This window comes from Nymphalis io, chromosome 13, assembly GCF_905147045.1.
Source record: "Nymphalis io chromosome 13, ilAglIoxx1.1, whole genome shotgun sequence".
In the NCBI taxonomy this organism is placed as follows: Eukaryota; Metazoa; Arthropoda; class Insecta; order Lepidoptera; family Nymphalidae; genus Nymphalis; species Nymphalis io.
This window is the reverse complement of record NC_065900.1, coordinates 4,182,536-4,209,662: the sequence shown is the minus strand read 5'-3', so window position 1 is coordinate 4,209,662 and position 27,127 is coordinate 4,182,536. Positions and strand designations below refer to the sequence as shown.

The 27,127-nt window shown below is 31.3% G+C and overlaps 1 protein-coding gene across 2 annotated transcripts in view; it reads right to left on the bottom strand.

Moving 5' to 3' along the window:
- The window catches only part of LOC126772796 (angiotensin-converting enzyme-like), a 102,481-nt gene that overhangs the window by 68,376 nt on the left and 6,978 nt on the right, over window positions 1–27,127 (bottom strand). The window contains exon 2 of one of the 2 annotated variants that reach the window (XM_050493377.1): window positions 12,328–12,378. The exons of the other annotated variant lie outside the window; for it this stretch is intronic. The gene's annotated coding sequence lies outside the window, so the exon portion shown is untranslated. The remainder of the gene's footprint in view (window positions 1–12,327; window positions 12,379–27,127) is intronic. 2 annotated transcript variants of the gene reach the window in all.

Below are 27,127 nucleotides of genomic sequence, written 5' to 3'. Positions count from 1 at the left end.
ATAAAGCACTTATGAATATATTATTTTAGTCTATTACTTGTTGGTATCCAGCCAACTGGATGCGGAAGGCGGAGGACAGGGAGCTTTGGCGCACCTTGGGAGAGGCCTATGTTCAGCAGTGGACAACGATTGGCTGTTGATTGATTGACTTGTTGGTAGGCTTTATATTTAGTTGTGATGGCAGTTCAAATGCAACTAACTCTTAACAATGTGTTCGAACGCAGACGTACACATATAATTCACGATACAATACAGTCAGGACAACACTAATATACATATAAATTCAATCACGGTAATCAAAACCGAAAGAATATTCGGAAACGCATTAAAAATAATATAACATAGATGATAAAATAATTATATTAAGGGCGATCGAAGTAAATCACTTGTGGAGGGTAATGCAAGTAAAAAATCACTGCCCGCTGCGACGATCGTGGACGGCGCGTAGGCACAAGCCATCTGTACTTTTTAACAACGCCGTCCACTCGGGTTTGCGTCGTAATTAATATTAATTGTTTTTAAATTTATACATATATATATATATATATATTATTATGTGTGTGTGTGTGTGTGTGTGTTCTCCACATATATATAAGCGGACCCTGGCGTTACTAGGCCGGGAAAACGCTAGGCAGAAGAAGACTTGTTGGTAGGGCTTTGTGCCGCCAATCTTGGTAGGACCCAATCATCAAATATTCTACCGCCAGCAGCAATACCTAGGATTGGTGCTGACACAAAAGAAAGTTATTTTGAAAGCCCATAAATATCAATAAAATGAAACGTTGGTTCATATTTTATTGATATTATGGGCTTATTGTTAATTTTGAATGTGGTCTCTACCAACGTGATTAGACTAAAATATTTTAGCACAGTGGATTATATTATACAGTTTGATCAATATGTTTTTACTAAGGACACACAATTATTGCAGGAAAAAATATTCATTGTCGGAGCACAACTATTTCCTTTTGAAAAAACATCACAAAGGCCGATTCAACACAACGGATAATGACGTTTATTCACGGAAAAATCATAGCACCTTTTTACAAAATCCGCTCATTAGTGGAGATCTTAGCCAGTCATTTAACGAATAATTTCACAACGGCGGTAAAGCAATTTAATTCGTGTGAAACAGACTTTATTTCGTTTTATTTATTATTTCTAAACAAAATGCGTTTAATAATCGCTTATGCTATTTGTTTGACCACGATTCTCTCTGATGAAGGAAATTCTGTGTTTTCGTACCACGAATGTTTCTTTTAAGAATTTAAATAGGGCGCAATCATGAATCTTTTCACTATTCTGAATGGAGTTCTGTGACTTTATGATTCAGGACAGCACAATGTATAATATTACAATGAAAATTCTTTGTACTCTTTTCGCTGTAGCTAAATTGAAACTGATACTGAACCACGAAAGTCTTGCACGTGCCCAACAAAGTAAGTTCATATCTTTTAGCTCAACGTGACCTGGCTTGGAATATGCGGAAGATGAATTCTCATGAATGAATAAAGCAAGACCTAGACATTCCAAATTTCATAAAAGACTCGAAATATTATGAAATAAATAATATTGACAATGGTAATTTTAGTTTGTCTATGCTTAAACTTTTGCAATGTATTTATGAATGTAAACCATTTTAATATATTCAAGTTGCAAATTACAGCTTACAGTATGCTGTCCACGACTCGTGTCCACATGTGCAAGTCTATCGAACGTCGGGCAAAATTATAAAAAAAACTTATGATCGTAGTTACGACCCGAAAATAATATATCAAATGGATTAGTTACTCTGTCCCGATCAGAGATCAATGAATCAAGTCCCAACGATGACTCACAACGAATTTATAATCGATCATTTAACTATAAAGTTAAACATACATTTCAATATAAATTTTACTAAGTCAAGCCGTATGTTGAATGTATTTAAAAAAAATGAAATACTTCGATTGTCGTAACAAAGCTACGTAAAATATGACGTCATTCAATGTTGTTGAGTTCACTATAGGCTTGCGTAATTCGAGTCAATCACAAAGTTCAAGGATAGAAATAATGAAACAGCATTATTATGATATAAAAAAATGTACACTAAACTGAAGTTTTGTTGAGAATGATAATCTGTTTGAAAAGGCTTTTCAATAGGTTTAAGATAAAGGTACATAAATAAGGATTTTAAAGTACACATCAATCATTCTGTGCGCAAACAAATCAGGTTGGCCAGCTTGATAAAAACTTATCTAGACAACATTAAGGCGTTGAACAGTAACATCCAAGCCAGATGTCTCACCGAACAATATGAAGCCTCGTTTAGAAAAGAATAAATCTTCAAAAATCCGATAAGTTTCGTAAGCTATCTATGAGATTTTATGTTTTATCGTGAGATAAGGTGATCCCCGAAGAGAATTTAGAGGATTTTCCTCAAGGCCTCACTTTAATATGTCAACAGCTGTGAAACTAGGCTCAAAATTTAATTAAGTAATACTGTCTTAATACGAACTTGATTTAATGAGATTCGTAAACGAACGTTTTGGTTCTAATGAATTTATATAAAAATAAGTATTTGTCATCGTAACAAAGAGAAGAAAAAAATAGAAATTAAATATGATTTCTAGATTTTCATAAAATTTCGGTCTAATGACAGGAGTGAATTTACTAGGTTTTTTTTGAATTACCAGCTAATTCATTAATCTGTCATTAATCTGACTAAAATTGTAAATATGCATTATGATTAAAACAGTGTCATTCTCAAACAGTTGAAATGTTTAAAATATGTCGGAAAAGAATACGCCAAGTCGATTTATAATTCATCTAAATCTTACATCATCAAATCGGGCATTATCGATATAGGACGACCTCGTCCTGTCATGATATACGTTAAGTTTTGACAAATAAATAAATAAATTTACCAATCATATCATTCTTATGTTAGAAGAATTTTTATGCAGATTTTTTTTTTGTTAAAGTAATAATAAATTTATAAAATTGTCACGAAAATTCAATTTCCGCTCAACAACGCGAACAACCAACAAAAGAGATAGTCTATCATAATATTTTGCTTATACTTCAATAGTATTCTATACAAATATAACTAATGACATGTAAACACCTAAAGAAATAGTTCTTTCATGCGCACCGATTATTTCCTTTGTGACAATTTCTTTTCAAGTCTTGAGATTGAATCGCGTACTAGATCTTGAATATAAATTACTTTACAAGTATTATTCGCGAAGTTTTTGAGCAACAAATCGTCATTTTTCATTATTCTTAATCCATGCAATCTAAGTTAAGACGGAAGAGTGAATTAAAACCGAAAGGAAATGAGTAAAGTTTTTATAAAATCGTTCTGCGAACGTTTTAAAATAATAAAATGTAGGTTATATTGAATGGTGACCGCGCTTACATATCCCGATCTATAAATCGTGAAATCTTGTTGAAACGGTGCCAAAACTTGAAATCGCCGTGAAACGTCTATTTTTGGCAAACCCTAGCCTATTCCTTTTCAAACATTAATAACATTCTACAAAGGAACTAGGAGAATTTCTAAATTTCAACAAACACTCAGAAGTAAACTTTACATATACACATTTTTATAATACAATATTTTTGTGAAGATATCTATTAATCCCCGTCCGCTTTGTAAGAAAGGATGTCGAATGCATTTGAAATGAAAATGATCGAGTTTCCAACATGTGCATAGTCCTTTGAAAGCTTATGTAAATGCAATCTAGCACGAATGCGATAAGTGTGGGTCGATTGTAGGCTCAATCACTTTGGCTTCAAGGCAAAGCGTTCTCTTTGCGATTATGCTTTCCATTTGTAAAAATATATTTTAAAGGATACGTTATATATTATTGAAAGGAAGCGAATTTTAAATGCGATTGTATTCTTGGTATACCTATAGCATATATAAATTCAATCAATCCGGTACGATTGAATCGCATCCGTTTTGTTTTTGTAACATAAAAGAATGATTAAAACATAAAGGATTGGATTTCTTTGAAACAAGTTCCATAATATATGTTAATTCTTATAGATGTGTTTATTTTTTTATATTTTTTAATACATTTTTAAATTTAGTGCTTCAGGTTACGTGATGTTAAGTGATCATCTTTGCCCACAGAACTAACATTGCAAGAAGTATAAGCCATAATAAGTTATATGCACCTTTTGTCTGTAATTTCAAGCTCAGTCAACTATTGCCTTAAAATAATTTAAACCGGAATACAGCAATTAGTAATTGTGGTAGCTACCGCGGTTAAAAGGGAGAACAAACCTACCACCGGTAGTAACTCTAAGTTTAGTAATAAAAAGTTGGTAAAAGAGTTAGTATTTCATTGACAATGTATAGACTTTTACAAAATAATAACGTTAAATTTTGAAAAATTAACAATAGTAAAAATTAAGAGTAATGACTATTTGTAAGATGATAACACGTATCGGGAATGAAGCGATCGCCTCTAGGCAGTTTCAAATAAAAGCTATAACTATATTTATAGTTTTCAACAACAAAATTAAAAAATATAATATATTATATAAATCCTTTCAATTTCCAGACCTGAGGTATTTCTTGAAGAACTTGTGGTATATATTCAGGGTAAGGTAACCTCGCAAACTTTGAAATTTAACCATAAACATAAATAAAATATAGATAAATCTGAAAATATTTTCATTATTAGTGATCCGTTATGTTTATACCTATTATGATCAACTAGTTATTCAAACATAATTCATCATACTTACTCTTTATAAAAACCTATCAATTAAATATTAATTAGAAAGAATCTCAAGAAATAAAGATAGGTTCATAAACAACAAATTGCATTGTTATGGATGATGCATTACACTTAATAATAAATTCCTTCCCCATTACAAGTAATTTAAATCTACGACAACGATATATCAACGGAAAAACATAGTCACTGAGTAATTATATAAATAACTTTTGAGCCAAGGTCAGTAATAAAACGCCGACGTATTTGTTTAAATTGCGGTCCGCTGTCAATTACAAAGCGGCATTCATGCGAACGACTAAATGAAATCGTCACGCAAATCGAATTTTTAATCATTATTTTAATAAACTGAGGTCACAACCTCGTTCGTCTTTTGCTGTGTAGACTGGCCCGGAACGCCAACGAATGGGTTTCGGTGCCCTTCGTTGATCTTGTCCGGACGGTTTAGCGAATGCTAACGATCTTTCGTTTGCATTTGCCGACAATCCGGTGGCGGTAACATCAAAAGATATCTTAGAATTTGACTGAACTCGCTGTGGACAAGCATCGGAGGCTAAGGAATAGAGTTGACTTTCTTATAAGTTTGCAGTTTATTCCTCCGTACTTCTACTTACTTATTTAAAAGTTCCTCAAATAATAATAACAATTTTAATTCTTTACCCTTGTTACAATGTAATTAAAGATTCAAGTACTAAATAATTGTTGTTGAAATCAACAAGAATATTTTGACGTACCAGGCCAAATAGAATTACGGCAACCAACACCAAACCGTGAATTGTCGCCCGTTATGTACGTACTTTTTAACTGAGGTTTGGCAAACAAAAAGTAGCTAATATAAACTAGTATGATTTTCATGATATATAGGCTTTATTTACAAGAGTTTTGTTTTTTTCGGAATTCAAGAATAAAAGTATTATTTCGCATAAAATCTAATAGAAATATAATGGTATATATTTTAACAATATATGAATAAGATGAAAATGCTGAGGTAGATGTAACAAACACATACAAAAATTAAATATAATTTGGATATTTGAATCAAAGGTCCATGATAGGGCTAATAATAGCATTGGCACGTTCTTACCGATCGGTAAGATATATATTATCATTTATATATTTGCACTGTACCGAGTCTAAACGAGCTAAAATATCATTCAAATTTTAATACACTATAATATAAAATAAAGTCTAAATGAATGCATTCTTAAAACTAATGTAGAAATATTATAGATTACAGTACATATAAATAAGTGTACCCGTACGGTATATCGATAAAAATATTTCATGGACGTTCATTCACTAATCTTTTTATAATGGTGTATAAAGTTTCAAGGATAATATTAAATCACGTCTTTATTTATAAAAGGACAGCAACTGAACATAAAGTCAATGATCGAGATATTTTCGAGTTAAAAGACAATTTAATGCTCTTATAAGTAATCGCAATTAAGAGGGCTCAAACTTTAGCTTTGTGACTTTGAAAATCGTCTCTTGTGACCCGTCTGTACTTTATAGCATTCATATTTTATATAAGCATATATAGATTTTGAAGGCTAATAAAGTAAATGAGAAATAAAAGTTTAAAGAAAACAAAAAGTACTGTCGAACTATGAGAGACAAAAGTAATTTCAACTTCTGCTAGCCAATGATGAGCTCGTTCTTAAAGTTCAATTCCGTGGAGCTTTAGAATAAATTGCCATTTCAAGTTAATGTCTAAAAAATTTCTTCCCATATCCCAAATGCCATTTTACCGATACGTGAGTGAAACCAATAACGGTCGACTCCTATTTTCCTTAATTGACACGAAGACCACGGCAAGCTGCGTGAAACATAAAATTCTGACCCAACGGTAGTGAATTAATCGCTGTCGTTGAATTTTAGCACCCGAAAAAAAATGGTTATCGACCACTAGCACGAATTGAGTAGAGTAACTTACTTCGAAAGTCATTTATAAACCAACGTACGTGCTCCGTACTCTGTTTTAATTTTTTATTCGCTTTTTAAAAGTTGGACAGCGACAATTCACTAACTTAATCGAGTATTCATTTAACTCCTGTGCGGTCATTCAAATGAAAATTATTTGACAATTAGCTGAAATTTGAAGGTTAATAAGATTATTTAAAATGTATTATTCTAAAATCTGAGGAAGGAATATTCTGATCACTTAAAACATGAGAGAATATATCGATATAAAATTATTTATAAATTGTACAAATACACAAGTATTTCTACAAAGAAACAAATGTAATATATGTTAAAATATACATATATTTGAATGTTAAACAGTCCTAAAGATAGCGACGCCTTACACAGTCCTCGTTGATTTATGTCACTTTTTTTTTCCAAGTTGTATAAAAGCAAAAGGTACATATTTTTACTAAGTTCTCTTCTATTGACAACATGTGTAACACAAGTCTCAGTTCACATAAACTCAAAGAACAAATGTTATTATTCAAACATCTGAAGCGTAATATCCAGAAGCGAATCGTAACGGTAACCTTAAAAATGATCTCAAGTTATATCTTGTGATTTCTTGCAACTTTTATCTTACATTACAAAACGGTCAACAACTCCACTCGACTGTAATGGAGAACTTCCCAATTGATGTAAATTGACAATCATTCACAATTGATCAGCTGATGCAACAGCAATTACTATAACTCAAGAAGAAATCGTCACATCATATATTTCACACAAATCATAATATTCTTATAGAGTCCATACACACCACCACCACACACACCACACACCATACAAGTGACTAATTTTGACATTTGAAATTGAATGGAAAAAAGTCGTAAATCTTAAGCGTAAAAGACTTTTCAATCCGTAATAATAATAATAAAATCTCTCTAATAAAAGTGTAGTATATGTGGTGTGTGCTGTTTGTTTCCCAAATATAATAAAAATAAATAAAAATAAAATAACAACTCAAGACAAGTATATTTAAAATTTGAACATGCGAAGATATTTTAAAAAATACGAAAAAATAACATTATCTTTAAATTACTTTGATAAAATTATGTTAATGAGTAAAAAGCAAATCTAAACAAGATTGGTACAAATAGTTTCGTATTATTGGGAAACGCTTCAATCGGTGAAAATAAATTAACATTTTTCTAAAATCTCAATAAAATATATCGTATTAAAAATACGTGATAATGTTGCGATATCTCAATTGAAAACATTATTACCCACCCTATAGCCTAAAATGTAGATCGTGATCAACATACAAATTTATCACATCGAGCTATTTCCTTTGATTTACAATATACCTGCCTATCTCAAGACGTTATAGCATTAACCTACATTCGCTTCTAAAATCTGATAGAGAATGAATTTATAACGTTAAAGCACGTTGAATCTGGTATAAAATTCAATTTTCTATATTATCATGTGTTTGTTTCAAATACTCTAAAATACTGCAGTCTTTGAATTCATGGGATATAAAATTATTGAGTTTTTCAGTCAAGAAATTGTCAATATCAGTATGAAGTGTTTACACTCCCGCGCCTCGTAAAGCCATTGGTCCTGAGGCTAAACTTACTCCGGTCGTGTCATATTTCCACAAGTGTGCACTATAACATATTCTGCGCAATTAGTCGTCGATGAAATTGGCTTGCACAAATTCGCTCACACCTTCATCATCGTCGTAAAAAAAACATGTGCATTTTTACTTAATAAGCTACAACGCAGTCCTACACTATAAATAAAATCTTTTCTTATACACCAAACATCGTATCATTAAATATTATTTATTTATTTATTTTTATTTATTTATTTATTTTAAGGACCACTAGTAGCTACTACATGTTTTAATGACAAACGTAAAACAATTTAGTGAAAATAGCTAACATGTGAAGCTTTTTAAAGTAGCCACAACAATTACAATATTTGTTTTAAAAATAAAAATTATAGTTACTTTTGCTAATGAATTATTTAGTAATGTTTTTAATTTATCGAAAAGGAATTATAAATAATAATAAAAGGTATAGACAATTTGTTAGGATTATAATTATTATTTGTATATTTTATTATGATATTTTATAAAATCGGAAGCTACTTAGGTACACATGCTTAATCGTTGTTATCGGTTGGTGAAAATCCATAATGAATTCAGTGAATAATCATTCCGTCTCATTCCTATTACATTATCTTGATGACGTCATTTCCTCATTGGAAAAAAACGCTTCGCTTCGTACGCTTGAATTCGTTTTTTCTGACGTCAACTACAAAAAACTCAACTACATTTTGTAAATAACAAAATATCAAAACGTTGAAAAAATTACAATAATTTCAATTGTCATGTTTAACGAATGGCAATTTTATGAATACAAAACGCGTTGTCGTTTCCTTTTGTCAAATACTGAATGCAACCCATTTTTATTAGAGCGCGAATTATAAGCTATGACACTGCAATGCACGTACAACTTTATGAGCACTATATTTCATTGTTTTAATATCAGGTTAATTATTCTTCTTATAGCATTGGAACGGAATGAGAACAAGGGAAAATTTAATTATGACTTTACTGCAATATTTTATTGTACAAAAAAATACAGTTTAATCAAAAGGTTCGTTCCAGATTTTTACAGGCCTTCTCAGTTATATAGTCATCAGACCCCTTTGATGCTTACATAGATTTTTCCTGCAAAAAAATCAAATGTCATGTTTATTTTAAAGTGAGAAGTCTATTACAAAACGCCTTTATTATCGCTTTCGTTGTTCCAGATTTTTATACAGATTATTATCAACCTAAATACTTCTATACTGCGTTGTTATTGACTTGGAATTTCCACATAATTCATTATTGAAGTTTGATGACCCTGATGCGATAATAATCCATGTAATTTTTAACAGATTATAGTAAAATACATCCATCCTCTCTTAACCCAAACAAATCAACAACATAAATATGTTGTTTTGTATTTAGCACATATATTAGCACTATCAACACTTGAAACTTCATAAAACCGTGTATTGGCGAAACACCATTCCACCAGCAAAGACATTCTCAAGGAGATTTGGCGAGCCAAGCGATAGGACAGAGAGTCTGCCAAATCCCTTTCTTTCGGCGTTTTAACAAACTGCGCAGACTCCAGATAAAAGCTAGCGAATAACGATGATCAAAAGAGCCTTTCAATTGTTATCACATATCCTACAATATAAATTTCATGTATATGACTTAATAAAAGATAATTTAAATGACTAATTTATGTTTAGGCTTCCCTTCTGAAAAACTTGTCCAGTGATAAAGTTGTAAAGCATAAGATAAACAAATTCTCTATAGATCCTAGTTTATTGTTTTGTTTCTTAATAATTTAGGTACTCATCACAAATAAAGTTCATAGTACTAGCCAATTATTTATAGTACAATAAAAATCATATGACTGTATGTTTTATCGCGATACACGTACTCATCGACGATTTGAGGATATTTTATGACATTCGGAAACGGATGTGCTATGTTCGCGACATGCTTAACGACATAGTAACAGTACCAATTTTTTACAAAACCATATGGAATAATGGGCCTTCTACAATGGCAAGAACGGAAGGACTTGATGAGCTACAAGTAAGATTTGCATGCTTAAATTAAGCGCCAGCACCTAATAAAGAATACTGACGATTCCGAACTGTTATGTAAAAATTTCTTTTGATTTTTTATTTTTAACTTTTCAAATCATTTTGAATTAAAAAAGACTCACTTGTTTTCAAATATCTTTTTCAGGTTTATGTTATAGATTACAAATTATTTTTGTTTAATTCTTGTCGAATAACATTAATCTTAAAGTCATGCTGGTTTAGTTTGGGGTTAAAATCTATGAACTCTATGTTTACATTAAGTTTGATTGATGAGATAATGTTAATGACGTCTACAAAGTCGGAAGAAAATTAATCCGGAAATTTATATCGTAAACGTTGACAAAACTATTATTTATATATATATATATATATAAAAACATGTTGATTATATTCCTTGAAAATATTGCTTCCATACCGTTGAATCTATGGCCATATGGTACATATATATAGAAAACATCTGCCAGAGTTTTGATAGTAACAATATAAAAACGTATAGGATATTTGAATTTCTCAAAAAGTTAGCAAAAACCCGCATTTCATTTTGACATTCATAGATACATGCTCGTATGTCACACAAACCTGATAGGAGTTGAATATTCAAAATATTGTTTCAATTTTTTTTTTTCATTTCGAAATACAAAATACTCAAACAATTGATTCTATAAATATTATTGAATATAGCAATAAAATAAGCGTAGGTTGAACGATGAATCTTCAATTCGTTCTAGTTCCAGTAACTATTAACTAGGCAGTTGTCGCCTACATGGCGTCTGGCACAACTGACACCCAGAATTAATTATATCTTATACTTCGTTTATGTTTATATGTATAAAAGGTAACGCGGTTTTATGCAAGTCTGTGACATTTATAAGCCCAAAAACCAATTTGAAATGATGATTTTCTATTTATTCCAGCGATAGGAATGTTTTTTTTTTATTTTTATTTTATAATTGATTGGTGGCAATTTAATGGCGACAATTTGTTTCTACTCAAAATGACTATGATTTTTTTTATATACAGACTTGGTAGGCGAACGCGCATGTGGGCCACCTAATGGTAAGTGGTCACCAACGCCCATAGACATTGGTATTGTAAGAAAAGTTAACCATCGCTTATTTCGCCAATGCGCCACCAACCTTGGGAACTGTCTTACTTCAAACCGGAATATAACAATACCAAGTACTGTTTTGCGGTACTATATCAGATGTCTGAGTGGTACCTACCCAGACGAGCTTGTACGAAGCCCTACCACCAGTAAATAAAAATGATGAATGCTTTCCTTTGAAACCCGTGCTTTTATGATCGTTTATTGTTTTTTATTTCGTAAGACAGTGACGTCTTAAAGCGGCGAGATGGCAGAGGCTAGAACACGTGGAACCTTGGCCAGGGTGCGGGTAGAAATTCGGGCCAGCACAATTGAATTATTATGTGGTTCATATTTATATAATCAATATCGGCGGTAGAGGAATATTTTGTGAGAAAACCTCCATATATACGATAGAAACCTACACGTGAATCTCCCAACCGGTGTTGGAGCATTATATTCTGAATGAGCTCCAAATGTTCTATTCAAAAGGCGAGACCATCCAGCGGAACATTAACTGTTACGTCATTTCTAAAAATATATATCAAATATATTTGTACTAAAGAAGTATGACAAAAGTTATATAAGAAACAACGCTTAAAACCATTTTTTTGATAAACATTTTAGTACCTTCACATAATAAAGATATTGTAATTAAAGAAATTAACTCTAAAACTGATAATAAATACATGCCATTATAAACTGGTCTTGAATGTTTTCTGGCAGCGGATGAAGATTGAGCTCAGTGGCATGCCATTAGAGAGACCTATGCGCGCAGCAGTAGACGAGAAAAGGATGATGATGATGATGAATGTTTTAACCGTTTAATTCGAATACGAATATGTAACTACCCGTGTAACTAATACTTTAAATTAAAAGATCGATTAAGTCAAGATAAGTGTAAAGAATCTTTTTTTTTAAACTTACCAATTGAGAGTATTGTTGTTGTTGTTACTGGCTTTAGATATTATAAACGATCTGAAATAAAATAAAACAAATAAATTAACTATGACGAAATGAAAAATTCTATTGAATAGACCATATAAGCGATTAGTACTATTATCGAAATTTGTAAACAAAACACTATTTATCTTAACCTAAAATACTGTAATACAAAAATGTGTTCTTTTTTTTTTCGTATTTTAAACATAATTAATACAATGATTAAACTATAATTACATTAAAAAAATCTTTAAATGATATAAATAGACATTATATCTTCTACAATTCTATACATATATATTTGTCATATTATTGAAATCCCAAGAAGCCTTTCCTTAATTTAATTAACAAACACGAAAAATACTTGAGAATTTTTACGGCGCGAAAACGGGTTACCCTTCTTCGTCAGTAGTCAGCGTTGCGTATGACAGGTTTAATTTATGCCGAATTTTCACTTTCTAGTTATTTGGACCGATTTTTCTTTGCCACAATCAAACGTTTGCATATTCGAATTACACTAATTGATAAATAGGTTTTGATAAAGAATTGATAATTATTATCTTCTTATTAAACTTTGATAAGATTTTTTGTACCTTTGACCCGGTAACAGATTTATTTTTTATGATAATTTAATAATTATTCTTGGTGAATTTTATCATTATCTTTTATTACAATTATTTTTTTGCAGGTCGCATGTATAACATAATATATAACTGAATATAACAGACAAAAATAAATAATAATAAGTCTTAATAAAGATAAAAAATATTTAAATTTAATTTCAGGAAGTATAATTAAGTCATTCGTAAAATGGTAATATTTTTTTTATAGAATCGGTTGGTTAGGTTGGCGGACGAGCAGATGGGCCACCTGATGATAAGTCACCAACGGTCCATAGACATTTGCATTGTAAGAAATGTTAACCATCGCTTATTCGCTTACCAGTATAATATTATTTCATCACACTTCATATTGTGTGTTGTTTTTCATAATCATTAAAAAAAAATTGAATAACCACGTTGATACATTATGTATGGAAGGAATTGTAAGAACATGTTTTAGTTTTTTTCCGACACGTGTAGTTTGTACGTGATTACGAAGTTGTGTTAGCCGACCACGAGTTGAGACAATGTCAACAAAAATTAAAACTCAACTTTATTGTCAAGATTTGAACGCACGAAACCCAATCCCAGGTAAGACATTCGGATGGCTTTCTAATTTTTATACCACCTTACCAATAAATGATATAGCGGAAGTATGGAACACTGATTTCTAGTTGACATTCGAAATAAGAATAAAAAAACATACATTAACTACACCTATACAACCGTTTATAAATAAAATAACGTGATATATAAATTGTGTAATATATCTCATAATAAATACATCGGAGATAGCAATGCATGTAGATAATGTTAAAGCAAATGGTCGTAATAATTAATGCAGCTTCATTAATTCTAAATATTAGACTTTACGTGCATTTAATTAATGATAGTATACATTCATAGAAATACCTATAAATGAGCACGTTATATTTGATTCTGTGTTTTCAATTCTACTGTTAACAATCTCTAAACGAATTCCACAGAAATATTGTCATCTCTCTCTTGTGTGAGAAGGAAAGCGAATCTGTCAAAAGAGTTTAGTTTAGAGCAGTAATTGCAATATTTTCTCGTCACGTTTTATTCAGTTTTGTCTTAAATTCTATTAAAATATGGCGATGGCGAGTATTCTTAAGCGAAATAAATGTATAGAAGCGAAGTTCGTATGTGGTTATTTTATACGTGCAACACAGAACAAAATGTTTAGTAAAAGTGGTATCTATTCTTTGCTTTAATTAAAAGTTTAAACAATTATTTAAACTATATTTAATGTATATCTATAACCCAACGTTATGATCTACTCCGAAACAGTGATAGTTTTATGTTAAATTAATACAACAGGCTAAAAATGTTTACGTTGTTTGCATTTAATTAAAAATCATTATGTTTCATCAAAATTATGACGATTATCTCATAATCCATTTCGGTCACGGCGACCACTTTATTTAATCAAAATACAATTATGTTAACAAAAAGGCATTATGTTAACAAGGCATTATGTTAACATGGCAGTGGGCTGGTCACGTATGTCGTAGGACCGATGGCCGTTGGAGCAGACGAGTCCTAGAGTGGAGACCGCGAATCGGCAAGCGCAGCGTAGGGCGCCCTCCAGCCAGGTGGACCGACGACCTTAAGAAGGTGGCGGGCACCAACTGGATGCGGAAGGCGGAGGACAGGGAGCTTTGGCGCACCTTGGGAGAGGCCTATGTTCAGCAGTGGACAACGATTGGTTGTTGATTTTTTAACAAAAAGGATCAAATAAACAAACTGTAAATGTAATTATGCTTTAAAAAAATCCGTATAAACAACCTTTTAAGGACCATATAATAAACATGTATTCTACTGCTAATCAGAAATACTCTGTATTGCTAGAATCCGGTTTAAATAGTTAATAAGCCAATACATCTACGTTCACAAAAGTCGTAACGCCTCACATATCGTGATGAGCAGCAAGCATTGACTCAGTAAAAAGTATTTTATATTTCTACGATGATGACTACAAATCATTACAATATAACAACATTACAATAGAGTATAAAATTTTTGCCAGTGTATTCTTAAAATTAATTTAAAAAAATACTACTATATTCGTATTTGGTTTGATTAATACGGGAATGTTTCGTACAATTTATATTTGCCTCCGTTCTTTTCTGTCCGTTTGTAAGCTGTATTACTCTTGGGAATGTTCTTGAATCGCAATGGAGGTCAAATGGCGAAGCATCTAAATCGCTTTCACTATGGCCTATCTCGCTAAACGGTTCCATTATACTTTTATTCCTTTCAGGTTTTTATATAATAAATTATCGTAAAATGATCGATTTAGACACAATTACATACATTGTAAAGATCAGAAAAAAGATAGAATTTCCAGTATATAATGGAAAAGACAAGATTATATTGTCATTTATAACGTATCTGTGTTTATATATATATATATATATATATATATATATATATATATATATATATATATTTGTGGATTATAATCTGCCCTGAAACCCGTCAGGCTTGACAGGCTGAACATTCTTACTAATATTATAAATTCGAAAGTGAGTGTGTTTATTTGTTACGCTTTTAAATCTTAACTACGCAACTCACCATTACATGGAATTGCACGTTGTCCGGGTACAGAAATTGACATTGACCTCCCCCATCATACGCGGGCAAAGACGCATACAGAAAATGATCATCTTCATTATAAATAAGCTTAATCAAAAGATTAGTATTTTCACAAGATTTTTTTCAATTTCACATGTGTGTATGTGTGGGTCAAATCTTGAATAGATTTTTAAACAAAGCAACCGCATGAGTGGTTTCTTTGCAAATACTTTTCCTGCTGGTGACAGTATAATATAGTATATTAAAGTCTATTCATGATTGTAACAACATAGATTAAATAAAAAAGAGTTATTAATTTAATAAGAAAACTTTTCTTTCTTTTTCCAACTTATTTAAATTGATTTCTGTTGTCACCAGCCAGCATTACTACCATTGAACAATAATACCATTTTATTATTCACCAAACAACACTGAGATTGCGTATCCCATAATATTGCAAGTAAAATTAATTCCATTCATATAACCAATTTCCGTAGTTAGGCTAGCTTATCAATTAGCCCTTTATTATGTGCATGTTTTGCGGTATCGGCTGCGTTGAATTAGCTATAACAAGCGTGAATGTGGCTTACAGACATGTTAGCTATTGCGTTACATTAACTACTAAGTGAATCCGAGTGAAGTCTAGCTATCGTTGGCTTTTGTTAGTTTATGTATATTAAAAAATACATGCATACAAATGTATAGCCCCGAATAGAAAAAACAAAAACGTTCACGAACACGCTACAGTTAGCTCGAACAGTGAACCCTGCCACTAGCATCGCATATCTATACATACCCGTTGACATCGTCGTCGTTTGTCCTGACTAACTATTAACGCACAGATAAAACTACTGAATTCTGAAAGCTGAAATTCAGGACATACATTTATTTTATAACTTAAACATCCGCTATTAAAGATTTCTGGAAATTTCAACTTTAAGCGGAATGGGCAAATAGGTGTAACTTTGTACGAATTTTACAGTACAAAGTACGAAGTCGGGCCGGGCAGCTAGTGTACACATACATAACCAAGAACATTTAACAAAATAAACTCATTTTCATCAAAGAGAGTATTGGGAAACTTAAAGCAAATCAAACATAAATATTCAATTTGTTAGGTCGATAAATATTGTTTATTATTCAAGCTCAATTGGTTCTAGTGTCTAAATATGACCGAAATTAATACTTAATTCGAAATTGGCATAGAAAATATACAAATATTTCGGTTGAAATGTGACTTGGCACTTTGTCTTTGTAAGATGAAATCTTTATCTTAAATATTTGTAATTAGGCTGAGTGCTCGTTCAAAATTAGTCGTTAATTTTCTACTCGCTATTCAGAAGGCTTTCTCACAGCAGACTTAAATTCTTTATTAATATAACAGTAACAGTAACAGCCTGTTAATGTCCCCACTGCTGGGCTAAGGCCTCCTCTCCCTTTTGAGGAGAAGGTTTGGAGCTTATTCAACCACGCTGCTCCAATGCGGGTTGGTAGAAATTTAAAAAATATAAAATAATTAATATATATTATATATTTTTTATTTCTACATATAAGATAAAATCTTAAAATGTCGTTTGAGCATTTGAGTCATGTACAAGTATTAAAATATAAATAGAATTAGCATTACCTTTTAGCGATTTTTTTATGTTCTATAATAATACAAAAAAAACATAAAATAAAACAAATATTCTCTCTTGTTCCTAGAAAGTATTTAATCTAACTCTTAATATAAAGCCTATTTCATATGACTAATCTTGCGAATATTTGTAGTTTATGCTGCTTATATCAATACTTTAATGTATTATTTAAAAAATATGTACTATCCCCTACCGAAAAAAAACTATTTTAAAACTTTCATAGTATTACAGTTTTTAAAATGAAACTCCATAAAATTATAATAACAAAAGATTTCTTTTCCGAGATTTTAATAGATACAATTAAAATGTATTACGTTTGAAAACATTGTGAAGAACTAAGTAACAGGAAACTTCGTACTTCATTAGGTACCAATGATATTTCTTTTAAAACAAAAATATTAATCACGTCACCTAAAGTAAAATAAGTTTTGAAGTTTTTTTTACCACCCAGTCGAATGCAGTTTGAACACATGTGGAAGATTTTTTACCCCACACATGCAGGGTTCCTCACGTTTTCCTGTGCACGAGATGAATTATTATAAACACAAATTAAGCACATAAAAATCCAATTATGCTTGCCCGGGATTGAACTTGCAATCTTCGGTTAATATTTACGTATTCTACTGGGTCATCTCGGCATTTATTTTTATAATTTCAATGTAATTGGAATAACAATTTTTCTAGAAGCCCTATATCAAAGATTTTTATATATTTTTTTAATTTAGTAGAAAGTTAAACAACGTATTATTCATATATTACCATAAATTTTAATAGCCTTAACATGTATGGTTAAGTCACACAGTCAGTTATTCAATTACGTACGAGTACGTACTCACGTTTGTATTTATTGACAAAAACATTATCGTCTTGTTACGAAACAATCGTTTCGACATCATCAATTACACAATACTTAAGTTTAACTTGACCCAACATTTTAAATTTAATTATTTTGACACAATTCCACGTTGAATATCAAAGTACATAAAGCGATATAATTAAAACTTTTGCAGTATGAAATTGTTCTTATTACTTTTAAGTGTTATGAAACGACAAACGTAAACTTGAAGCGACTAAATTACTGAATAACATTATTATATGACGTTATATTACTTAGTAATAAATGTGTTGGTATGAGATAACTTCGTGAGTAGATCTTTATGCACATTGGGATAGACCGTAGATACCTTTCATCAATTGTTCTATCGCCAAAACATCAATGCTCTCTATGCTGTATAACGATATTGTTACGATTAATCTCTGTTTTAATGGTTTTAGGTGTAATAAAAATAAATTTCCGTAATATACGTAAAGCGCTTTAAAGCACCTTAAATGAAACTCCATAAAATTACTATAATAACAAAAATATTGTGACTAATACCAAAAGCGGTTTTTTAAGGCTTATAATTGTGTTCATAATGTTAAACCCGTACTTTAAATTTTATTAAAAGTCCCACTTAATTATTATCTATCAGATCTATATGTTACACGCTCTATATTTCATTGCATCGGCATCTCTATTACTGTCTTTTAAAATTAATCTTTGAATAAATTACTTACTGGTGGTAGAGCTTTATGCAAGCTCGTCTGGGCAGGTACCATCCACTCATCAGATATTCTACCGCAAAACAGCAGTACTTGGTATTGTTGTGTCCCGGTTTGAAGGGTGAGTGAGCCAGTGTAATTACAGGCACAAGGGACATAACATCTTAGTTCCCAAGGTTGGTGGCGCATTGGTGATGTAAGCGATGGTTAACATTTCTTACAATGCCAATGTCTAAGGGCGTTCGTGACCACTTACCATCAGGTGGCCCATATGCTCGTCCGCCTTCCTATTCTATAAAAAAAATATATTTATAAATTTATTTCTACTAAACTTATTAATATAATGATCATAATATCTTAACAAGATATATAGGTGTATATATGTCACCCGATAATTGCAAATGCTGTTAGTTTCTACTGTGGTTTCTAGATCTAGGCGAGATCATTATATGTCGATAATGTGTGAACGGGACATTCAATTAATAATATTTAATTATTACTTTACGTAATTGTAAGGTGAATTACAATTGCAAACTAGAATCATCCGGTTTATATGCGTAAAAAGTACCAGTGAATTCACAGTCACAGGAAATACTCAATGTCCTACATTAAAAATGCCGTTTTGATTTAAAATATACACTGTAAGTTTTTATTATGTACAGTACAGTAACAGCTTATGAATGTCCCACTGCTGGGCTAAGGCCTCCTTTCCCTTTTGAGGAGAAGGTGTGGAACTTATTACATCACGCTGCTCCAATGCGGGTTGGTAGAATACACACGTGGCATAATTTCAATGAAATTAGACACGTGCAGGTTTCCTCACGATGTTTTCCTTCACCGTCAAGCACGAGATGAATTATAATCACAAATTAAGTACATGGAAATTCAGTGGTGCTTGCCCGGTTTGACCCCACGATCGTCGGTTAAGATTCACGCGTTCTAACCACTAGGCCATCTCGGCTTACTATATATTAATTATATACATATATTAATAATATTAAAAAAATAAGAATCTATTAATAGGCATTAACATTGTCCATATTAGATAGGCTAAGACCTGCTGTTCTCTTGAATAGAGCTTATTCCACCTGATGCTGACCCAATGTAAGTCGGTGAATACACATTGGGTCAAGATTTTTGTCAGTCTATTTCTCAAGCGAATACTAGACTAATTATAACAAAATAAAATTGACCTCAGTGGTGCCCGGGTTTGAACATGTACTCGTCAGTAGTGATTCACATATTCTAACCACTGAGCCATATCGGTTCATAACATAAAATAATACTGATACTATTTAAACAGAATCAGTTATTATCATTATCATAAATCATAAGCACATCTTGCTTATTAAAAGAACTCAATAGCATTTTAATGGAACAGGGAGCGAACCGTTTTAGTCGAAGGTCTAAAATATTTTAATTACGCATTAAATAGGTTACGCTAATAAAAATAACGTTTTAAAACCAATGTTAAAATCACTATTTTCGTTTCTTGGAAATCCAGAAGTATTTTGGGTCAATGTCACTGTGTCTGATTCTGTGACGTTATATTTCTTATTCATCTATATTTCTATACTAAAATTATAAATGCGAAAATAACACTGTCTATCAGTCTGTATGTCACGCTTTCACGGCTAAACAACTGAACGGATTTTACTGTTACTTTTTTTTTATAGAATAGGAAGGCGGACGAGCATATGGTAAGTGGTCACCAACGCCCATAGACATTGGCATGTGGGAAATGTTAACCATCGCTTACATCACCAATACGCCACCAACCTTGGGAACTAAGATGTTATGTCCCACGTGCCTGTAATTACACTGGCTCACTCACCCTTCTAACCGGAACACAACAATACCAAGTACTGCTGTTTTGCGGTAGAATATCTGATGAGTGGGCGGTACCTAACCAGACGAGCTTGCACAAAGCTCTACCACCAGTAAATTTGATATTGAAGAAAATTTAAAACCCAAGGAAGGATATATGCTACTTGATTATAGCTAAGTGCTTGCTTAGTTAGGACGCCTTCTAACACGCGGACGAAGCCGGGGCGAAAAGTAGTGGCAAGCAAATCGGCACATTATAAACAAAATTATGTAGTTATGTTATTATACTTACTTAGATCTTAAGTATTATTTATATAATAATATTATCCGCCCGCAGCTTTGCCCGCGTTTGAACAAAGCACGTGTGAGGGAGTTGTTAGCCTAATACCTTTTCTGTACTCCTGACAACTTATATGCAAAATATCTTGAAGTGCAGACGTGAAAGCATAACAGAGACTAAGATTTATAATAATAGTAGAGATGGAGTAGAACATTATAAATTCCTTTTACAAATAAATTAAAAATACATATTAGTTTTAGATTTTGTAGCAAAACATTTCGGTTTTGCAAATACTTTAACGTTATTACAAAGTTAAAAAAATTCACCAACCGTATTTGCGTTATCAGGCGAATATTGTTGTTTATTTTTGTAAAATTCACAATCGTAAAATTTTATAACGAGGATCAACACACAACATTAAAAATAATAATGAATATCTGTAGGATATCTAACCGACTTCGAAAAATAGAAAGTTATCAATTGTATTTTTTTTTATATTCGTTACCTCAGATTCTCAGAACTCCTTCATTTATGAACCGATTTGTAAACATCGTTTTTGAGGGTATACTTCCCGTTTGGTCCCAAAAAGAATACCATCCCAGAGAAAAAATATGGGATAGAATTTTATTAAAAGCCGCTTTTGTTTTTTAAACAGATAATTATTGAATATAATTTCGCTTCTGTAACACAGTTGTGCGTCGTGGCTCGACAAATGTCAACAGATCAGAAGAGGTTCAGTGTTGAACAAAGCACTACCCGTGCTGTGATCTGTTGATTTAGTAATTTGTAAGTAAATTAAAATAATGAGTGAGAATGATGTAAAAGTTAATTTTTTGTATATCAGCTATAAGTTAGCTTATAAATAAATTTACTTGGTAATAGGGCTTTGCGCAAGTCCATCTGGGTGGGTATAACCCACTCAACAGATATTCTACCGCCAAACAGAAATACTTAGTATGGTTGTGTTCCTGTCTCTTCCTATATCTATCGTCACCCGTTTCCACTTATAATGTGACTAGCTATTTTCAATTAATTTCAAAAATTAATCAACAATAACATCAATCATTTTACAGCATTTTTATTAGTCACGGACAAAGTTATAATTTCATAAAATTCCGCGGCATTATCTTAAAATCGTAAAGATAAGAAAAATATTACAAATTGAAAAATTGCATGTTGTTATCATAAAACTTAATTTTCTAGAATGGAAAAAAAGAACCTAGCTTATTCAGTGAATAAAAGACGTCAATCTTAACTGTGGATCGCGGGTTCAAATCCGAGCAAGCACCATTGAGTTTTTATGTGTTCAATGTGTGGTTATAATTAATCTAAAACGGAAAACGTCGCGAGGAATTCTGCGTTTGTCGATAATATTCTGCTACGTGTTGGATACATCAAACACCCAAATGGAGCAGCGTGGTGGAGTAAGCTCTGAACCTCAGTCCTTAGAGGATTGGAAGCGTTTCCCCAGCTTTGAACGTGTTCACAAAATATTAAATACTTAATAAAAATTAATAATGATAGTTTAAAAAAAACGGAATTTTACTGGGAATTTTTCTTCTAATTAATGCATTTGACAAAACAAACTTACTAACGTTAATCATATTTTAAAAAACCAAACCTTCTTACAATTGAAAACAAATCCTGATTAAATCTGCGATCAGTAAAAAAAACTATTTTTTACGTACTCAACACAAATCTGTTGTAAGTAATCAAACATTATACTAGTAAATAAGAGCAATAAAATGAATACACACGGACATATTATAATACACAGAAACTTACAAAACAAGTGCAAACATTGTATTGAAAACAGCACGAGTCTCACTCGGTAAACATAATAAAGATTCCTCGTCAAACAAACGACGTGATAACGAAGCACGTGTGATGACACACCGATCTAATAACACAGTTACTGTTCAAAAATGTCATATCACGATATAAGATAAGATTATAATCCAACAAGAGATACGCATAATTTTTTAAATTCCCCTGTCCAATTTCACGTCATAATTATAAAAGATTATTTAAAGCCGCAATACTTTAAACAGTACGCAGGCCAGCGGTGTTGATTTCACAAATCTCTGTTAAATTACACTATAATCGAATGACACATTTAGTTTTTGACAATATCATATCAAAGTTTGATTATACTTGATAACGGCTATCACGGATTTTGAAACTTTAATTAGAATTATAATTACTTCAAACAAACTCAAAATATATTAAATATAAAATTTATATAAATTAATACCTACCATATTTATGTAAATATACAAAAATTTAAGCGGAATGATTATGTTAAACAATTATGAGAGTATTATATATGTACGACATATGGTGCTATATATAATCATTTTGTGTATCTAAATAATAAAAATAATATTTGTCAAAATTTAATAAAAAAATAAATAAAAATCTTTATAAAATTGATTTTATTTTATAGAAGCGTTGCACTTTTCTGATTGATTGTCACCTCAAACAATAAACTCCTCAGAGCTGAATGAAAATGAAAAAGAAACTATGCGAGATTTTTTATTGTATTTCAAATTATTCAACTATAACGGTTATATGCAATAACATTTTTTTATTTGAAATAACTTAAAAGTGTTCTTTTCATTTTAAAGTAGTGCAATCACATAAAAAGTCATAGGTTTTGTAATATCCTTAAGCCACAAACATTCTTTAACTATTCTAAATTAATTCCTACATAAACTTGCAAATCATATTGATCAAATTAAAATGTTTATAACTAACGTATAGATATACAGACCGTTCTGCACTGCTATCCTAAAAATCACTTCATATTACATATGAAGTGATTAATACACTCATTATACACTCGACTAATATATATATATATATATATATATATTAGTCGAGTATATATATATATATATTAGTCGAGTATATATATATATATATATATATAATAAATTTTATAATGCGATTTATGGTGAAACGTTTTGATGCGTGTATTTTTTAAATTTTGCGACCGTATTTTTTTAGCGCAAAATCTCGACACAAATTTGACTAAAAGATTAAAAATCTTTAAAAAAGAGAGAGGAATATAAAATTTATAAACACCGATGAGTCTTTACCTAAAACTAAGCAGTTGAAAAACCCATTAATTAAATTGCTCAGGCAATATGTCCGAATGAAACGGTTCGTATTTTCATTTAACCAATTGTTAGTGGTATTTCACGGAAAAAAGCTTTCATTTGTCCAAATGTTTTAACTGAAACATGCACAGACAGAAAACACAATCCGAGTTTCGTTATTCATTTTATTCAAATTTTACGTAAATCATTTCTACATGCTATATTTTTTCCTTTCTTTTAAGCCGCGGGTCGAAACTGGTTGAAGTAGAGTGAAGAGTGGCACGTCCAAAGACTTTAAGCAGCAGTTGAAGTCTGGCTGATGATGATACAATATGTGTGCTTATATATAAATATAAGGGAAAGAATAAAGTAATTAATCCTTGCAGAAGCAACAGAGCCGTTTTAAATTGTTTAAACTTTCCGTAGTTGACTCGTTATGAACTGGCGCAATTAAGAAACTGGGTGTTTTCTTACAAAAGTGTTTCAAAGATCTTGCAATTTTCAACAAATGCGCTTTGTCTGTTGCAAAGCAAAGTTATGTTTTTAAATCGGATGTTGGAAAATCAAAATTTCCTTCTCCTTAATTTTTTATTTATATATTTACACTTTTATTAGTTATCTACGACTGCATAAAATAATGATCACTTTTTAAGCAATTTTAACACTCCAGTAATCATTCAATACCAAGGCATTAATAGCTCAAAGGTATATAAAAATTGTAAGTTCGATCCTTTGGATTATCTCCTCCATTAAAAGCTTATGTTAATTTGAAGAAGAAAATAAACAATTCCTTGAATAGAATACTAGTATTATACTGGTACTGAGTATTATTATTTTTTAAGTACTAATAGAAGTACGATCTTTTGGATTATCTCCTCCAACAAAAGCTTATGTTAATTTAAGTAGAAAATAAATAGCTACTTGAACAGATTTAAATTTTTAGATACTATTTTTCTTTTATTATTTTCTTACATTTCGTTTCCTATTGTAAACATTTCTCTATAATATTCAAATCATCGAATCAATTTACAAATTCTCTGACCTTGTCTAATAAGACAAGTTCAGAGAAACTAAATCTACATAGCTTGACGTTGTCAATGAAGATATCTAACTAAGCAGTTGGAATTGTTTTAGTTCTAAACTCGGTCTGGTAAATTAAATTTATGTCTCCTTTGTGGGCAGTCTCCAAACGTCATTGAAGGTATTGTGGATTGTAGCCAAAGCAAACTGATCTATGCAAATCCTTCTGAAATAATAATAATTAGTTTTGGTCAGCCATTTTGAGCTAACCGAAAATAAAATTGTCCCATTCTCTCGATCTAGTCATTATAATATTTAATAAGGCCTTATCCTTGATTATATTGGTTCCAATAAGAAACAAATTTGTATTACGGTTCTACGTTTTCGAAGCTATTTTGTAGACTGTATGTAGTGAGGTAACTTTCAATGATTGTTTTTTACTAGATTTTTGCATCAACTTCAATAAATCCAACCTGTACGTTTAAGACATGCTGAGAATTAATTAAGGTATAAATAGAAACAGAAACTCTCTTCAAGCTTCTCTTAAACATAATCTGAACAAAATATGTTTTATTAAATGGTACACGATTTGATTTTTCATTTACAAATACGAACGATAAGATATCATAATCTGTTCGAGTTATCAAGAAATCATATTTGATTACAGCACAAGATTAAAGTACAAGTGACTTATGTTATCTTGTTGGTTACAAATCTTACTGTAAAGCAATGCAATTCAAATATCCCACTGCTGGACCAAAGAAGCCAATTCCACCACTGCATTAATGCGGGATTGTGGGCAGTTGTTTATCAAATCATCAACACAAATTAAGCGTATGAAGATTCAGTGGTGCTTATCCGGGTTTGAACATACCATATTCGGTTAAAATTCAAGTGTTCGAAAACACTGGGCTATATCGGCTTAACTTACTGTAGTAACAGCCTGTTAATGTCCCACTGTTAGGCTAAGGCCTCCTCTCCCTTTTGAGGAGAAGGTTTGGTGCTTTTCCACCACGCTGCTCCAATGCGGGTTGGTAGAATACATATGTGGCATAATTTCAATGAAATTAGACACATGCAGGTTTCCTCACGATGTTTTCCTTCACCGTCAAGCACGAGATGAATTATAATCACAAATTAAGCACATGAAAATTCAGTGGTGCTTGCCCGGGTTTGAACCCACGATCGTCGGTTAAGATTTACGTGTTCTAACCACTAGGCCATCTCGGCTAACTTACTGAGTAGGAGTAAATTTTTATATTTACCAGAACTTAAATGAAGACTTATAAAATTAAAGTAAAAGAGTTTTTCGTTATATATCCGCTGGTATTCCAGCAATGAGCGCTATGAAAGGATCGCGTTTCATACGCCCCACAATTGTTCATTTCTCTTACATTTCATTCGGAACCTGCGGCGCATATTATTAATTTTCCCTGTGACTTGAATTTACGATGTTCATTTAGCATCGAGTTAATGTGGCGGTATAAAAGCGGTCATATTAAGTACGGACCCCGAATTGGACTACCATTATTTACCGCTTAAAATGACGCCTTTCATTCTCGAATTCGTTTAGCGTTTATTCAAAATCTGTCATAAATTTAAAACGAGTAAAACTGCTAACGAAAATTTGAACAGAGTTAACTGTTTTTATACCTATACCATTGCCCAGACTCAGCACTACATATACATATAGACTGACTGATTTGAATAAAAAAGATTATTAAATGTAACGTGCGTAGATTATTTTTCTTATTAATTTTGTTTGACTACAGGTTGGCTCCAGGCGGTGATTATTGGGTTCTACCAATAAACATTAAATATATATTATGTAATTATCATCTTAAGAGTATTTTCACTGTAAATTGAGTTAAAAATTTCATTAATTTGTTACGTATTGTTTGATGTAGAATATAAATTATATAACATATGTACATTATTTATATAAACAAATCTAAGCGTTAATAGTGCAATGGCTATGGTCGTTTCCACTCTAAACACAAGCTAACCTAAGCCTAACACATAAAAACGAGTATTACTATTATTCTTTAAAAAAAATTATGATTGCTAAATTTATTCAAACAAGCGATTCCTTTTACAAAATAAAGATGACGGGTTGTTATTTTTTGCATGTATATTAAAAATACACGTTTATAAAATTAAATTCAACGCTTTTATAAA